This window comes from Pelodiscus sinensis, chromosome 14 (assembly GCF_052426305.1).
Source record: "Pelodiscus sinensis isolate ZL-2025 chromosome 14, ASM5242630v1, whole genome shotgun sequence".
NCBI classification, from domain to species: domain Eukaryota; kingdom Metazoa; phylum Chordata; order Testudines; family Trionychidae; genus Pelodiscus; species Pelodiscus sinensis.
The window spans coordinates 18,053,066-18,067,721 of record NC_143065.1 but is presented as its reverse complement, the minus strand read 5'-3'; the positions used below and the strand labels follow the sequence as shown (position 1 = coordinate 18,067,721).

Below are 14,656 nucleotides of genomic sequence, written 5' to 3'. Positions count from 1 at the left end.
ACGCCCTCGTGATATGTAACCTAGCCTTTAAAACATCCTCTGTACCAAATGACTGGAGGATAGCTAATGTGACCCTAATTTTTAAAAAAGGCTCTAGAGATGATCCCGGCAAATACAGGCTAGCATGACTAAATTCAGTACCAGACAAATTAGTTGAAACTATAGTAAAGAAATTAGTGGTGTCCCCAGCGGTCCATACTGGGACCAATCCTATTCAATATATTTAAAGCTATCTGGAGAGAGGGTTAAACAATGAGGCGGCAAAATCTGCAGAGGATACCAAACTGCTCAAGATAGTTAAGTCCAAAGCAGACTGTAAAGAACTTCAAAAGGGATCTCACAAAACCATGTAACCGGGCAACAAAAATGGCAAATGAATTTTAATGTTGATAAATGCAAAGTAATACATATTGGAAAAAACAATCTCAACTATACGTACAAAATGATGGGGACTAAATGAGCTATTACCATCCAAGAGACATTAGAGTCACTGTGGATAATTCTCTAAAAACATCCACTCAATGTGCAGCAGCAGTCAAAAAAGCAAACGCTAGGAAAATTAAAAAAGGGATAGAGAATATCTTATTGCCTCCATATGAGAGCATGGTATGCCCACATCTTGAAAAACCTATGCAGATATCATCATCTCATTTCAAAAAAGGTATCTTGGCACTAGAAAAAGTTCAAAAAAATGCAACAAAAATGATAAGGGGTTTGGAACGGCTGCCATATGAAGAAAGATTAGTAAAATGGGATATTTCAGCTTAGAAAAGAGGAGACTAAGGGGGAAAATGACAAAGTTATACAAAATCAAGACTGGTAGAAAAAGTAAATAAGGAAAAGTTATTTACTAATTCCCATAACATGAGAACTAATGGTCACCAAATGAAACTAATAGGTAGCAGGTATAAAACAAACAAAAGTAAGTATTTCTTCACGTAACGCACAGTCAGCCTGTAGAATTCCTTTCCAGAGGACAGTGGGGCACATCAGGACTTTAACAGGGTTCAAAAAAGAACTAGATAAATTCATGGAGGATAGGTCCATCAATGGCGATTAGCCAGGACTGGCGACCCTAGATGCTGTTTGTCAGAAGCTTGGAATAAGCAAGATTAAAATTGCATGAGCAACTGTAAAGATAGTACTTCCTAACTCTGAGCGCTTCTTTTTGAACATTGAATTGCGCCCTTCTAATACCTTTGTCAAAGGCAAGTTCCCACAATATGTCTTTGGGGGTCAATGCTAGAGGGAAAAGTTGGTATTAAGTTAAAAAAAATCTACCGGGCCTCAGCATGGCTGCCAGGAGGGGAGCAGGGCGGGGCGGGCTGGGAGGAGGTGGGCGGGGCGGGGGGACTGGCCACTGGAAAGCAGGGTTGGGGGCACTGGGGCGGGGGCTGCCAGTGGTAGCAGGGCTGGCCGGGGGGGGAGGGGGCGGGCTAGCTGGGGGAGATCGGGAGAAGGAGGATGGGAGAACCAGCCACTGGAAGCAGAGCTGGACGGGGGCAGCAGGGCTCGCCAGGGGAGATCAGGAGAAGAAGCAGGGGAGAATCGGCCAGCTGGGAGGGGGTCAGGGGGAGCGGGGCTGGTCGGGGGACATCAGTGGGGGACAGAGAAGAAACAGCAACCGGAAGCAAAGCAGCATGAGCCCATCTACCAGCCATGCAGTTAGCAGCTACAGACAGATACACCTAATAATAATAAAACTTATCTAATTAGAAAATATCAGCCATTTTATATGTCCAGTATTTTCTCAATTTGTTTCCTGGACAGAACCCTCAAATACCGGACTGTCCGGTACAAAACCGGACACCTGGCAACCCTACCCCTCTCCTTGCACCCTCCTTCCTAGCCAGATACCCTATCCCCAATCTGCTCCTGCTCCCGCCTCCTGAAGTGTCTGTGCGGCGCCGGGTCCCCCAAGCCCTGGCCCAGGCTGGGCGGAGGATGCAGCCAGGTGAAACATTGAAAATTTATTCATTTTAAATTCTTTTTTTTTGTTAATATGTGTTTATATTTTGGGCTGAAAAATGTACTGAAAAAAAACCAGGTTCCAACTAAAGTAAAAAGTTTGGAAAACCCTGGTCTAGCCAGCTTTCTATCCATCTTATAATCCATTTATCAAATCCACATTCCCTTAACTTTCTGGCAAGAATATTGTGGGTGACTGTATCAAAAGCTTTGCTGGCACTGGGGGCTTTGGGAGGACCAGAAACGACGTATTTGAATATTCATCATTTGCTTAATGAATATGCAAATGAATGTTACAGGTCCTCCAGAAGCTCATGAATGGATTTACTGGTCCCCATGTCAAAAAGTTTGGGAACCCCTGATGTATAGGATTTAATTATAGGTGATGCTTTTAGTTCTCAACATTTGCCATGTGAGGATCCCACTTCCCATTTGGCAATGTGGAAAGTCTAGCATGCTTATGAACCTCTCTCACACATTATCACAATCAACCCCTTGAAAATCTATCGTCTCCACTGCTTGGTTTTAAATATATTGTCAGTTGAAAATAATTTAGAATCTCTATTCCTAGGATCAAGCGTAACAGTTCTGTTCCTATTGGGAGAAAGCAGTAGGTTCATTAAATGTGTTATCCGCTTTCACCTATTTAAAAAGTATAAACTTTACAAGACTATTTGTGTTCTGAATGAGCTATGACAAAATAAATGTTAGGTACATATGCAGCAAGATACATGATTTATTTGTCATCGAAAGATGACAATACCATAGACTGCTGTGTTGAGGACTTGTCAGTCAGGCTGTGAGAAAATAGTGGATTGCGATTTTGCTGTGGAAACTTCAACTTTTAACAGTGTTGACTCATTTTTAACTTTTAACACATACCACAACTGTGTATAGTTTCTGCAACATTGAATAAGATTGTAACATGGCACCCAACATTCCACTGCTACCAGATTATTGTTTTTAATTATTTATGGTATATGAACCATATGCACATTTAGAACCAAAAATATCAACAAACTTCATACAACCTTATCAGCAATGTTCCCTCTAATTTTTCCCCACCTCACGAGGAATTATTTTTTATGTGCATGAATCTAGAGGTGATGGTGCACATAACAAAATTCATGGGGTGGAGTTGAGGAGTATGGAGTGGGAGAAGACTCAGGCATGAGGCAGAAGATTGGCCTGGAGGATGTTAGGGTCTGGCTGCGCATGTGGGTTCTGGGGTGGGGCCCAGGATAAGGGGTTTGAAGTGCAGGCTGCCCCATGCTATGGGGGATGCATGAGATGGCTCCTCTGAGGTCTCTGCCTGCAGCAGCACCTAGAATGAGATGGGGGTGAGGTGCCTCTTTCCCCCACAGAAGCACCAGGACTGGGGTCATGGGAGAGATGGGAACTGAGCTTAGTTGGGTCCGGGCACCTGTCCCCCAGCGTGGCAGGTCTAGGCTGGCCCTGGGTTTGAGTGGTGGGATGTGTGCCTTCCCCTTGATAGGTCTGGGGTTGGGCTAGTCAGTGGTTCCCAACCTTTTCCAGATGGGGACCGATATTGACAACTTGGGAAGACTTGGTGACCCAAGGCAATTCAAAAACAGGGGGAGAAGGGAGGGCAGAGCCACATGGGGAGGCACCTGGTGACCCCTTTGAAATGTAATGGCGACCCATACCTGGGTCCCAACCCACAGGATGGGAAACCATGGGTTAGGTTGAGGATGGAGGAGGGGCACCTCTCCTCTGGCTGTGGCAGGTCTTCTGGGGCTTAGAAACATGAAAGTGTTCAAAGTTATACATTTTAAATTAAGTTTCAAGTTTTCTTCATGGAATAAAACTTCTTGAAATAGAGGACTGCTGAAAAAAAATTAAAGATAAGTATGAGTAGTTCAAAAAAAATAAAGAAAAACTTTCTCCTTTCAGTTAAAGAAGATTCTGTGACCAATACCACTGCATTTCTAAACAATAAAAACTAGCACTAGTTAATTACAGCAGCCATAACTGCATCAACTTTTAGGATATTACTACAAAAAGCGGCAAGGAGTCCTGTTACAATAACTCCTCATTTAACACTATAGATATGGTTCAGAAAATGATCGTGTTAAGTGAAAATGTGTTATGCGGGGTCAATTTTCCCATTGAAAATAATGGAAAAGGTGTTGGTTGCGTTTCAAGCGGTGGTGTCTGTTGGGACGGGGACATAAGGTTGGGGAAGAAAGGGGACTGGGTTACAGCAGGGAGGGGAGGTGTTTGGCTCTGGGGAAGGGAAGAGGAGGAGAAGGGAGGAGGATTGGGTTGGGTTGGGATTATGCTCCTGTGACAGGTCTGCCAGGACCCGCACCGCATCCAGTGAGGGGGAGTCAGCTGGTAACGGCGTGGCAAGCGGCGAACCCTCCGCCGCTTTGCAAGGAGGCGGGGGAAGCCCTGCACAGCCACCGGCAACGGGCCGGCTAGGGAAATCGTGTTATTCTGGGGACGGTCATGTAATCAAAAAAACCTTCCTTTAAAAAAAAAAAAATCGCGCTATCGCGAAAACATGTTAAGTGGGCATGTGTTAAATGAGAAATTACTGTACTCAACTGTAGTCAGACTGCTTGAGACTGATGCAAGTAAAAAAAAATTCCATATCTTATTGAGCAAAATCAAGTGAAAACTAAGTTTATGATGGAGTAAGCTTATTGCCTCTATATAAAACCATGTCACGCCCACATATTAAATACTCTGTACAGATGTAGTTGCCTCATCTCAAAAAAGATATATTGGCATTGGAAAAGATTCAGAAAAGGAATGATCAGGGGGCTTGGAATGCGTCCCATATAAAGAGAGATTAGAAAGACTGGGACTTTTCAGTTTAGAAAAAAGGAGAGTAAAGAGGGATATGATAGAGGTCTATAAAATCATGACTGGTGTGGAAAAAGTGAATAGGGAAAAGTTATTTACTTGTTCCCATAAGAACTAGAGATCATCAAATGAAATGAATAGGTAGCAGGTTTAAAACAAACAAAAGAAGATTATCTTCATGCGGTGCACAGTTAACCTTTGGAACTCCTGGCCAGAGGATGTTGTGAAGAGCATGAATTTAACAGGGTTCAAAACAGAATGAGATAAATTCATGGAAGTTTGGTCCATCAATGGCTATTATCCAGGATGGATAGGAATGGTGTCCCTAGCTTCTGTTTGGTAGAGGCTGGGAATGGATGACAGAAGAGGGATCACTTGATGATTACCTGTTCTGTTCAATCCCTCTCCGGCCTCTGGCATTTGCCACTGTCGGGAAGACAGGATACTGAGGTGGATGGACCTTTCGTCTGATCCAGTATGGCCATTCTTATGTTCTTAAGAGCTTTTGTTTCTCTGCATAGCTGTTATAACTCCATTTTAATACCATAGGTGTGCACTTAGCATAAATGTAATACGCTTACTAAATATACATCTCTGACCTTATTGACCTATAGAGTCTTATAATAAGTTTGAGTGTTTACATAGTTAAATAAAAAATTACAATGTGTTTGAGAAATATGAACTAAGTAGTGGGCAAGAATACAAAGGCAGAAGGGGGAAGAGCGTTTGCAAAACATCATGTGTAAACTAAAGCCATAAAATGTTGTCTTTGTTTTTGACATGACAAGATTCAAAAATTTAAGAAGTTACTGAAATCCTTCAGCAATTTATAGCAGCTACAATAACACCTCCTCAGTGTTCTGAAAAAATTCCAACATGAATAGTTTCCATGGGCCTATAAATCCTAGTACCTTTCTCTCATTCAGTTGTACAAAATACGGAACAAGTCATCCTTCCAGAGAAGAGAATACAGGCATCTACTTCAAGATAGTAAAACTTTTCAGATTGGTGTTGCTTGTCTATCAATTTCTCAGGACAATAGTTAAATTATCTGTATAATGTAATGATAGTGACATAATAAAGTGCTTTGGAGGATAAGTCAAAATTCAAAATGATCTGGACAAACTAGAGAAATGGTCTGAGATAAGTAGGATGAAGTTTAATAAGGACAAATGCAAAATACTCTGCTTAGGAAGGAGCAATTAATTTCACAGTTAGGATGCATCTACACAGCAGCGTTATTTCAGAATAAAGGCAGTTATTCCAAAATAACAAAGCAAGTGTCTACACAGCAATTCCGTCACTTCGAAATAAATTTGAAATAACAGACAGTTTATTCCTACTTCTGTAAATCTCATTCCACAAGGAATAACACCTATTCTGAAATAGCTATTTTAGAATAGCAGTAGTGTGGATGCTCCACTGCTACTCTTTCAAAATAGCTCCTCCCCAGGGCCATTCAAACTAATTACTCCCTAGTGTCTCCTGGGGCTCTAAATTGAGGTAGCATGTCCACGTTAGAGAAGCCTGCCTCAGACTAATTTTGAGGCTTCACTGTAATGTAGGAGTGTTATTTCGAAATAATTGTCCAGTGTAGATGTACCCCATACAGAATGGGAAGTTACTGTCAAGGAAGGAGTATTGCAGAAAGGAATCTAGGTGTCATAGTGGACCACAAGTTAAACATGAGTCAACAGTGTGACACTATTGCTAAAAAAAGCAAACATGATTCTGGGATACATTAAGAGGAATGTTCTGAGCAAGACACAAGAAGTCATTCTTCCATTCTCCTCTGTGCTGATTAGACCTCAATTCAGTATTATATCCAGTTTTGGGCACCACATTTCAAGAAAGATATGGAAAAACTGGAGAAGGTCCAGAGTAGAGCAACAAAAATGCTCTTGACCTATGAGGGAAGACTGAAAGAATTGGGCTTGTTTAGCTTAGAAAACATGACCTATGAGGGAAGACTGAAAGAACTGGGCTTGTTTAGCTTAGAAAAGGGAAGACTGAGAGGGGACATGATAGCAGTTCTCAAGTATTTAAAGAGTGTTACAAGGAGGAGGGAGAAAAATTGTTCTCCTTGGCCTCTGACAATAGGACAAGAAGCAATAGGTTTAAATTGCAGCAAGTGAGGTTTAGGTTGGACATGCAGCTCTTCAAAGAAAAGACTGCAGCTCCCACACCCACGCTCTGAAAGGGGTGTTTGTGTCTGAAAGAGATAAAGCTAGAGTCAGGGTGTCTCATGCAGAGTTCAAAATGGCCTCCTTAAAAGGGCAATGCCTGCTCTGTTCTTAAAAGGGCGGCAGCTGCACCTCTTTTGGGGTAGGGGGAGAGGCGACTCAACTTTTTCCCCTCAGCTCTTTGCACTGTATCCACCACTATTTTGGCTTTTCGTCTGTAACAGGTTGGCCATCTCTGATCTAGACAGTGCTTGATACTGCCATGAAGGCAGGGGACTAGACTCAATGACCTCTCAAGGTACCTTCTAGTATCCTATGATTCTATGACTGTTAAACTTTACGGCTATGTCTACACTGCAGCCTTCTTGTGCAAGAACTGTTTTGCGCAAGAGTTCTTGTGCATAACGTCTTCCACAAGAGCATGTCCACACTGCCATGTGTTTTTGCACAAGAGATGTGCTTTTGCACAAGAGCGTCCATGGCAGTGTGGATGCGCTCTTGCGCAAGAAAGCTCTGATGGCCATTTTAGCCATAGGGGTTTCTTGTGCAAGAAAATCATGTTGCCTGTCTACACTGCCTTCTTGTGGAAGAGCTCTTGCGCAAAAGGGCTTATTCCTCGTGGGGAGAGGAATAACTCTTCTGGAAGAAGCCCTGTTTTCCGACGCTGTACTGTGAATTTATTTGCGCAAGAATGCACGTGCAGTGTAGACACATGACAAGTTTTTGTGCAAGAACAGCTGTTCTTGCACAAAAAGCCTGCAGTGTAGACGTAGCCTAATAGTTGCCCTTTAAGAGTTGTTTTAAGAAGCAAAGTTGCATTGTACATAAACCCAAAGCTCAACCTAAAGCATCCACCACCTTTCGGTCCATACTACTTCAGTTAGCATAATTTAATGTCATGTGGGCAATCTACTATAGCAGGGGCAGGCAATTTTTGGTGAGGGGGCCACACCAAGACTTTGGAAAGTGGTCAATGCAAGCTCTTTTCTGTGGAGCAGATATGGGGATGGGTGCAGAAGGGAACACAGGATAAGAGACTGGGGTGCAGGAGAGGATTCTAGCCTGGAGAAGGAGTTTGGAATGGGTGAAGGGTCTGGGAAGGAGTCGTAACCTGCAGCTGGGGGGTGCAGGATAGTGACCTGGGGGAAGGAGGTGGGACTCAGGAGGGGCAGAAGTGCCAAAGACAGGCTTTGGCTGGGAGGCACTTACCTAAGCGTCTCCCAGCCAGCAGCCCTGCAGCACCCCCAAGGAAGGCTGGGCTCCCTGCCTGCTGCAGTCCCAGAGGACTTAATACTGCAAGCTGTTCTCTCCATGGCTACGTCTACACTGGTACCCTCTTGCGCAAGAACTGTTCTGCAGAAGAGTTCTTGCGCAAAAAGTCTTCCACAAGAGCGCGTCTACACTGGCATGTACTTTTGCACAAGAGATGTGCTTTTGCACAAGAGCATCCATGGCAGTGTGGACGCTCTCTTGTGAAAGAAAGCTCTGATGGCCATTTTAGCGATAGGGGTTTCTTGTGCAGGAAAATCATATTGCCTGTCTAACCTGCTTTCTTGTGGAAGAGCTCTTGCACAAGAGGGCTTATTCCTTGTGGGGAGAGGAATAACTCTTCCAGAAGAAGCCCTGTTTTCCAACGCTGTACTGTAAATTTACTTGCGCAAGAATGTGTGCACAGTGTAGACACCCGACAAGTTTTTGCACAAGAAGAGTTGTTCTTGTGCAAGAAGCCACTAGTGTAGACATAGCCCATGGGGCTCAGTTCAGGGAGGGGGAAGAGGCTTGCACTGCTCACATCCCCATGACCAATCTCTCAGCTCCTATTAGCTGGTTGTTTCTGGCCAATAGGAGCTGAGGATTGGGCTGGGTGTGGGGAGGTCACAAGTTTCTCCCGCCCTGGAAAACAGTCACACAGAGCAGCCCTGTGCTTAAAACAGCAGCTGCTGCGTGACAGAGTCTTGGCAAGGTGGTCCACGGGCCTGATATGGGGGCTTAGTGGGCTGAATCTGGCTCCCGAGAGGTATTTTGCCCACCCCTGTACTATAGCAACGTCATAGTCTGCAGGTCTTGGTTTGTTTTAGAAGCTGTCAAACACTGCGTTAGGGATGTGAACAGACTTAAAAGAAACTAAATGTCATTTACCTTTGATGCAAATGTAAAAAAACGATTAAGCACCTAGCCCAGTGGGGAAACGTCCCTCGAAAACACCTTCCTGCCTCACTGTCATGAGATGGTAAGAGCCTCCTACAGAAGGGCAGCGTTATCTTTTGTACGCAAATTACAAGTTCTCACAAGCTACATGGGTGTGAGGTGAGGCCGAGGCAGGGTGCAAGGACGCCGGGACAACAGGGCAGCTCCCTCTGGAACCGTTCTCTTTCACGCGGCTTCATCATTTCCCTCTGACACGCTCCGTGACCCCCGGTGTCTGAGGCAAGGGCTGGTTTGGCCTCAGGCAGGAGGGGTCGGATGGGGATCGGAAACCCGCTTGCACCGCTATTAGAACGGGGAAGATCCTCAACACCCACTCACAGCTATTCGGGAGACACCAACAAAGGAGGGAGGGGAGGGCGAGCCCGCGAAGCTCCGGCTCCCGCGTCAAGGGGAGACTAACAAGGTCGCTAGAAAGGCTGAGAGTCCCAGAGCTCGCCGGTCGGGGAGGGGGGGGGGCTACAAGGCCACGCTCCGAGCCAAGATGGCGTCGGTCTCGTAGGCAACAATCCCCCCGGTGGCCCACCCTGCGCTAAGCAGCGGTAGCTCCCTCCGCACTGGAAGGCCCTGAGCAGGCCGTCCCTGCGGGGAGGGGACAGCGGAGCGGGCCGGCTTACCGTGCTGCGCGTGTGAAGAGGCCGCGGCAGGCTCGCTCGCTCCCTGACTGACGGGGGGGATGGGAGGGGGCGGCTCCGGCGGAAGATCCTCACATCGCCCAGCCGCGGCGCCCAACCTCAGTCTCCTGCCACTGCAGCCGCCGCTACTGGGGGGAATTCGCTGAACCCGGCGCGCTGGCTGATGGGTAAAGTGCAGGTCAGCCCCACAGAGAGGCGCCTTCTTTCCGGCAGCCACCAGGGAGGGGGCGGGGCAGCGCGGGGGAGGCGCACACAACGCAGGGCCATGTGCCTGGCCTCACACCCTGCAGAGCAGGCCTGGCCTGTAGGCCGCACCTCGGAGCTTTCCTTTGCTGGGGGACTCTGCTGCACACAGTATCCTCTGCCTCCCACATGGGGCAGGGCCAGCCCTCCCTACATACTCTGTCCTCCCAACAACCATGGACCACTGGTAAAACCACCACCCATGGGACACATACTCTGGCGTGAACTGCCTTCCCATCATCAAGGGGCTGAGGCCAATCCCACAGGAAGCCCAAGGCACAGAAAGTGATCAGTGCCCTGCACCAGCAAGCCTACACTGTACTGTGTGCCTGGTCTGTAGACATAAGATGCGTGCCACAGAGGAAGCCAGGTTCACAGCCCAGCAAATGGTGTCTATAGCACCAGACACAGACAGGTTATTGAAAAAGCCCACACTAGGATATTATCTTCCACACATAATAACCAGCCACAATCACCAGTAATTTCCTGTCTCAGAGATCTAGGATCAGAATATTACTCCAGGGAAAGAAGTACCCACAGTAAAAAAGTACAACAATTTGTCAAGTATAGTGAACTAAGGGAAAGCAAAATTTGAAACTTTAACACTACATGTTCTTTGTATGATAGCTGTATACACATTTCCATTAACAGCTATAAAACTAATGAAAATGAGAAAAAAATTTAAATCTGACATTAATATTCACATGTGAATATTTGTACACATTTGTTATGGTTTATGTAACTTGTTTAGCTCTACTATGTGTGGCTCTACACAAAAACCCAGAAGTAATCAGGAGAATTTACAATCTAAGATCCTGGTCCAGCAGTTTGATTCCAACAGCCACACAGAGTTCCACTGTAGCTGACAGGACTTCACATGGACATAAGGGTTTGTCCACATATATTAAATATCAGGATCAGGATATGAGGGTTAGGTCTTGCAAACCTTTATTCAACTAGGTACAGTAATCTTATTTATTTTAGTGGCACTACTCATGACCTGCAGTATCAGGTTGTACACACTGATGAAAAAAAAACATCTACAGAGACTGGTGGCACTTTCAACATCTTTTTCCCCATCTCTTTTTAATATGATGGAAATCAGCATTTTATTAAGTTTAGTTAATACTCAGAAAATTTTCTGAGTCAGAATGAAAAAGACCGACTTGAAGACATTCAAGCTTTCACGTGCCTTTCTTGCTGTCTATTGCTATTCCTTCCCCATAGGACAAGGCTGGTCCATCCCAATATTATGGAGGTAATTAGAGCTCTGTGATTAAACTTGTGTCTAGACTTCCACTCTATGCCCTATTTTCTATTCTACAACAACACTAACTACAACTATTTTCTACCCTGGAAATTAAGAAATTTGTTTCCAACTTGTTATTCCTAATTCAGGTGTAAAAAACTTTTTTCCCCCAGAAAATTTGAAATATGCAGGACAGAAAGGCATTCAAATGCCACTCATAACACAGGTTGCTTCTCCCACATGGGTATTTTCCAGAAGAAAAGAATTATTGACCTACGATATAGAAAAGAGGAAGAGATCAGGGTAGACAAAACTATTTAAACTAGAAAGTGTCCTGTTTGTCTCATACTGTTATGTAAGGTTTTGAAACACTCTAGATATTTTTCAGAAGAAAAAAAATGGTTACTCATCTTTTATAACTGTTGTTATTCAAGATGACTTGTTCGTGTCCATTCCAATCAGGTATGCACATGTATGTGTGCATGGAAGTTGGAAGCAGCAACTGTCAGGTCAGCCTAACAGCCCTCTCTAGTACCACCAATATGGTGTTTGATATATAGCCTTGCTGACCCATCAACTCCCCAGTTTCTTCTGACGGCTACTCCAACAGAGGAGAAAGAGGGTGGGTATTGGAATGGACATGAACACCACATCTCAAAGAACAACAGTCACAAAAGATGACTGGCTGTTTTTTTCTTCTTTGAGTGATTGTTCATATGCATTCAAATCAAGTGGCTCACAAGCCTAAACTTTAGGAAGTGGTGTTGGAGTCAAGAGCTGACTGGAGCACTGCCCTACTGAAAGCCATGTCATCCCTAGCCTGCTGGGTGATTGCATAATGTACAGCACATGTGTAGATGGATGATCATGCCGCTATCTTGCATATCTCATGAGTTGGGACGTGAACAAGAAAAGCTATGGATGAATCCTGTGCCTGGTAGAATGGGCTGTAATAGCCAATGTTGGGATCAGATCAAGGTTATAGCATTCACTGATACAGGAGACTATCCAGGAGAAGATTCACTGGGATGACATTGGGTGGCCTTTCATCAACACAGGGAAAAGTCTTAACTGCATCTTGTCCTTAACACAGGGTAGGGGATTCCAAGGTCAGGGCCCTAAGTCTGGACACCCTCCTGGCAGAGGTTATTGCCAGGGCTCGACGATCGCAGAGCAAACCACTCGCCAGCCCCGCACTGTGCATGCGCAAGACCCGCACTGCACATGCGCAAACCACTGGGTGAACAGGGTGACCAGCTGAAATCTACTCGCCACGGGCGAATAGATCAGCAGATTTGTCAAGCTCTGGTTATCGCCATGACAAAGGCTACCTTATATGAGAGGTAAAGCAAAGAACATGTGGCCAGTGACTCAAATGGGGGACCTGTCAGCCTTGATTGGACTAAACTGAGGTCCCATGAAGGTATAGCCTATGAGTATAGCCTATGAGTATAGCCTATCCAAACCTTTTAGGAAATGACTTACCATTCTGTCTGAGAATACCATACAGCCTCGTACGTCAGGGTGGAAAGCCAAGATGGTGGCCAGGTAAATCCTCATGGATGAAGCCAAAAGGCCCTGCTGTTTCAGGTTGAGGAGGTAATTCGTGGTAATTTGGATCGGAGCTGACATAAGGAACAAACCAAGCTGAGATACCCAAATCAATAACTTCTTCCACTTGGTCAGATAAGCGGCTCTTGTGGAGGGGTTTCTACTACTCAGGAGAACCTGTCAAACCTAATTGGAACAGAGAAGCTCTCTGGGATCTAGCCATGGAGCTTCCCGACCTTAAGACACAAGGATTTACAGTTGGGATGATAGAGACAGGCTTAGTCTTGTGTCAGAAGGTCTGGATAGAGAAAAAGCAGGATCAGTACATCCATGGACAAGTCCAGGAGGAACATGTACCAATGCTGTCAATCCCAAACGGGAATAGTGACCACAGTATAATAACATTTAACATTCCTGTGGTGGGAAGAACATCTCAGCAGTCCAATACTCTGGCATTTAATTTCAAAAAGGGGAATTACGCAAAAATGAGGAGGTTAGCTCCGGCTGGCCAGGTCCTTGCTGGCTGGAGGCGTCAGTTGCTTTTAACTGGCGTCTCTCCTGGTCGTTCCTCCACTCGGGATGAATGTTGAATAGGATTGGTCCTAGGACCGACCCTTGGGGAACACCACTAGTCACCCCTCTCCATTCTGAAACTTCACCATTTATTCCTACCCTTTGTTTCCTGTCTTTTAACCAGTTCTCAGTCCATGAAAGGATCTTCCTTCTTATCCCATGACAACTTAATTTACGTAAGAGCTTTTGGTGACGGATCTTGTCAAAGGCTTTCTGGAAATCTAAGTACACTATATCTTTTGGATCCCCCTTGTCCGCATGTTTGTTGACCACTTCCAAGAAATCTAGGGGTACGTCTAGACTACAGGCTTTTGTCGACAGAAGTTTTGTCGACAGATACTGTAGACAAAGCTTCTGTCAACAAAGAGTATCTAGACTACATCCAGTTCTGTCAACAAAGCAAGCCACTTTGTTGACATGACAGCGTAGACGCAAAGGACAATGTAGATGCAATAATGCCTTCTGTCAACAGAACTCTGGTGACAAAAGGCGTTATTCCTCGTAGAATGAGGTTTACAGCCGTCGACAAAACTGCTGAGTTCTGTCGATGTTATGTAGACGCAGGTATAGTTTTGTCGACAAAAGTCCAGTTTTGTCGACAAAACCCTTGTAGTCTAGACACACCCTAATAGCAAGGCCGGCTTTTGGAAGTGAGCAGCCCAATTCAAACAATTTCAACGGGGCCCAGCAGCAATTTTGGTTGAACAAAAAAAGGCACACAAGTTTAACCGGGGGGCCCCCGTAATTTTTGATTGAACAAAAAAAAAACCCCCGGCACACAAAAAAATCCCCCACCAACACACACAGACACACACACACCCTCCTGCAGCACAGGAAAACCCTGCACTAAACTCACACCAACACACTCCTCTTCCGGGGCCAATGCCCCTTCCCGCAGTGCACCTGGCAGAAGCGGCATATTTGTATAATTTTTGGTGGTGCCCCATTAGCCACATCCCTGACCTCTGTTAATCACACCCTCACCCCCATTAGCCCCACCCCCGCCCCCGTTAACCACGTCCCAACCCCCATTAGCCACACCCTTGACCCCCGTTAACCAGGCCTCTGGAGGTTACACGCTCGGGGCAAGATGGACACATGACCAGAAGTAAAAGGTGTCATGTCACCCCTCTTGAAGGACTTTTCCCACCATCCTCCTACCAACAGGGATTAGTTTGGCCCCCACCAAACCCCCCTCATGCAACTATCCTGCAATC

General features: G+C 45.4%; 1 protein-coding gene across 5 annotated transcripts in view; it reads right to left on the bottom strand.

Annotated features, from left to right (window-relative positions):
- Positions 1 to 10,059, bottom strand: part of ZNF280D (zinc finger protein 280D) — a 133,210-nt gene extending 123,151 nt beyond the window's left edge. For 3 of the 5 annotated variants that reach the window (XR_012895788.2, XM_006112482.4, XM_006112486.5), the window contains exon 1: positions 9,806 to 10,059. The gene's annotated coding sequence lies outside the window, so the exon portion shown is untranslated. Of the gene's footprint in view, positions 1 to 9,122; positions 9,225 to 9,805 lie in introns of all 5 variants that reach the window. The other 2 variants (XM_025190091.3, XM_006112485.4) reach the window with 2 other exon arrangements.
- Between the last annotated feature and the right edge of the window lie 4,597 nt (positions 10,060 to 14,656).